The 3,948-nt window shown below is 37.8% G+C and overlaps 1 pseudogene; it reads left to right on the plus strand.

Moving 5' to 3' along the window:
* Window positions 1–544: 544 nt before the first annotated feature.
* Window positions 545–1,124, plus strand: LOC141501547 (nascent polypeptide-associated complex subunit alpha pseudogene; annotated as a pseudogene).
* The last annotated feature ends 2,824 nt before the right edge of the window (window positions 1,125–3,948 follow it).

A 3,948-nucleotide genomic window follows, 5' to 3' on the forward strand; every position in this document is an offset into this window, starting at 1 on the left:
ATGTATATGTGAATCATTTTACTATATTTCCATATTGAATCTGGAGGCACAGCCAAGATGGCAGTGTGAAGCTAGGAAACTCTTGGTGCTTTTCTCAAAACAATGATAAATGAAGCCTCTGAACAGACTCAAAGAGTAACAGAACCGCCCCCCCCAAAAAAAGTTTTTAATTCAAGATGTCATGGAGAAATTTCAGAAAAGGTCTATCTCATGCGAATAAACAGGAAGTGTAGCACAGCATAGGCAGGAGAGTTAAGAAGTCAAAGGAGAGCTCTAAGCCACATCCCATTTTAAATCCTAGCTTAGTAGACCAATGGTTCAATAGACCCCCAGCTCAGAAGGTAAAGTTCAAGCCCAGAAACACTGATGCAACACACAGGATTGGATGAGGTTATCCAAACACAGGAAACAAAGCTTTAGCACTGGAGATGACAGAACAGTTAGGTAGGGATCAGTCACCCCAGTCCCAGCATAAAAGATTTGGGACTATGCTCACTCCCAATCTCTTTCTGCAGCCATCTTGGATCCACATTCCTCTCACAAAATGCCTGGTGAAGTGGCAGAAACTGTTCCAAAGATCAAGACTTGGCACAGCCCCGAGTTGAGACTGGGTCTAGAACAGAGTCTAACAGTGATGAATCAGTACCAGAATTTGAGGAACAGGACTCTACATGCAACAGGCCAAGCTGAGAGCAGAAAAGTGAAAAGAAAGAATGAAAGGATATGTCCTAATTGGGACTTTGACAAGTGACAGTAGTTACTAGAGGTTCCATCCAGAAATATAAGAATATTCTCTTTGAAATCACCAAGCCAGATGTCTACAAGAATCAGCTTCAGACACCTACATAGCATTTGAGTAAGCCAAGATTGAGGAACTCTCTCAGCAAGCTCAGCTGGCTACTACTAAAAATTTCAAAGTTCAAGATAAAGCCATTTCAAACATACAGGAAACACAGGCTCCAACTGTACAAAAATAAAGCAAAGAAGAAGAGGTCGATGAAACAGGTGTAGAAATTAAGGACATAGAATTGGTCATGTCCCTAAAAAATGTATCCAGGGCAAAGGTTATCAGAGCCCTAAAGAACAACAGTAATGATAATGTTATTATGGAATTAATAATGTAACGATCTGGTGACAAAGACATTTTTCAGTGTTTTAGAGAGCATTAAATGCAACCTCATTTGAAATTTATACTGTTTCTATCAATAAGGTTGTGGTTTCTGTTTGAATGAAAAAAAAGACGGGTATATACTCCCTTCATCCTAGGATAGTTCAACTATAAAAATGAACAAAAACAAAAAATAAAAAAAGTGTTAGCCTTAACAAGCTAATGTTCTGATATGAATGATAAAAATGCCATCTCAGAAGAAGACAGATTGTCTACCAGTGAAACCTCAAATGTGGTTTGTGAAATGGTCACAAATTCAAAAAGATACATTAGAAGAGATCAAAGAGGATTTTAAAAACCAAAGAAGAGAAGAAAAAGAAAAATGGAGAAAAGAAAGGAGTCATGCAAGGGAATTATGAAAAACTAACTGAAGAAAATGAAACATCTAAAAGTAAAATTGATCAAATAGAAAAAAGAAAACTACTCCTTTAAAAGTAAAAATGATCAGCTGAAAAAGAACATTTGAAAAACTGATCAACTGGAAAAGGAAAACAATTATCTAAATATAAAATTAACCAAATGTAAGAGGAAATAAAAAAGCTAACTGAAGACAACAAAACACTAACAATTAATTAGAATGTGACAAATGGAAATTAATGACTCTATGAGACTCCAAGATTGCATCAAAGAAAACCAACAGAATGAACACAGAGAATAAAATATAAAAATACCACTTAGGAAAAATGACCAATCTGAAAAATAGATTGAGGAGAGATCCTTTGTGAATTATTGGTCTACCTGGAAGTCATGATGAGAAAAAGAGCATGGACAATATGTTTCAGGAAATTATCATATATTATCATCTTATATCCTGAACAAGAAGATAATATAGTCCTTGAAAGAATTCATCAATTGCCCCGCCCCGAGAAAGAGATTCCCCAAATAAAACTCCAAGGAATATAGTAGTCAAATTTTAGAATTCTCACCTAAAGGAGAAAATACTGCAAGGTATCAAAAAGAAGCAATATAAATGACAGGGAACCTCACTCAGGATTACTCAGGACTTCTCAGTTGCAACATTAAAAGATAAGAGGGCCTGGTCTGTCATATTTTAGAAAACAAAGCACATTGGATTATAACAAAGAATGAACTACCCTGCAAAATTTGGCATATTCTTGGGTGGGGTGGGGGGGGGGTCAACAAAATAGAAGCCTTTCAAACTTAACAGATAAAAAACCCAGAACTGAACAGAAAATTTGATGCAAAAAGATAAACAAAGAAAAAGATAAATAAATCTAAACACCCTACATCCCTACAAATGAATACAATATTTGTTACTCTTAACAATCGTATTTCTTAAAGGACAGTTGAAAGGAGCATAATTAACCAAAAGGTATAAGCATAGATTGATCATGATATGATGATGCTTGCAGCTCTTGAGAAATATACTTCAAGCAAGAGAGTTGAGGAGCATACTTTGACAGAGGGTGTGGGTATAAGACAGGCATAAAGCAATTAAGATATGAAAAAGTACACTGGGAGAAGAAGATGAAGGCAATAAAGGATAATTAACAGCACATGAAGAGGCACAAAGGACCTTTTATGGTAGAGGGAAAGAAGGGAGAACATGAACCAAGAGTAAATATTACTGTCATGAATTTGAGTTATTGGGGATAATATAAATTCTCAATTGGATTTAAAAATTTATCCTAGGAAACAAGATGGCAGAGTAAAGGTAGGGATTTCCATAAGCTCTCCCCCAAACCATTCCAAATAACTATAAATAATATACCAAATTCTGGAGTGGCAGAACCCACAAGAAGACTGGGTGAAGCAATTTTCCAGCCCAAGACAACTTGGAAAATTCACTAGAATGGTCTGTTGTACCAGGGTTAGAATGGGCCTGTAGCACATCCAGGCCATGTTCGAGCTAATAGACTCCAACCATCCAGGAACAGACTGTAGGGTACCCGAATCCATGGCAGTGATGGTAGTTTCCAGACCTCTCAGGCCAGGGATTGCCAAGAACAATATGGAAGACCAGCAGGAAAATTCTGCTAACCCAGAGTGAGAGTAGAGCCCAGTCCAGTGTAGGCCTCAGCACAGAACCAGCCCCAGGGAACCAGGAACAGACCTGGGGAACCACCAGGCAACTGCTTCCAGAATACTTAGCCCATGGATGGTAAGGGGAGGTGCATTACATTAGTCTCTTTGCTATTCCCTGAGGCAGGACTCTGTTGGTTTGCCAATACTCAGAACCAGTTCACATTCTAGGGGCCCCAGTCTCAGGAAAAGGAGCAGTACAACTGAATTTACTACCTACAGCAGAGCAGGTATCCTCCTCACAGTTCCAGGATACAAAGGAGTGCTTGTAGTCACCCACAGACAAGAGCAAAGACCAGGAGAGGAGTCATAGTCACTCATAAATCACTTATTTTTCATTAGACCTTGGAGAAATTGAGAATTTACATTTCTGTGGGGGATATCCCTGAAAATAGCTGCAAAAATCCTCAAAACCTTGGGAGAGTGTCCTGCACCCTGAAAGCAGAGCCTCAGATTAACACATTAAGTCATGCTGGGGAAATGAGTAAACAACAGAAAAAAAATCAGACCATATTTGATCCTATTGAGGATCAAAATAACACTCAGAAAATAACAAAGTCAAAAAGCCTGCAAGAAAAATATGAAATTGGGCTCAAACTATAGGAGAGCTCAAAATTATTTTGAAAACCAAATAAAAGTGGTAGAGGAAAATTGGGAAGAGAAATGAGAGTGATGTAGGAACATCAACAGCTTGGTGAAGCAGATACAAAAACTGCTGAAGAAAATAACATCTTAAA

The sequence above is a fragment of the Macrotis lagotis genome, chromosome X (genome assembly GCF_037893015.1).
Source record: "Macrotis lagotis isolate mMagLag1 chromosome X, bilby.v1.9.chrom.fasta, whole genome shotgun sequence".
Taxonomy (NCBI): domain Eukaryota; kingdom Metazoa; phylum Chordata; class Mammalia; order Peramelemorphia; family Peramelidae; genus Macrotis; species Macrotis lagotis.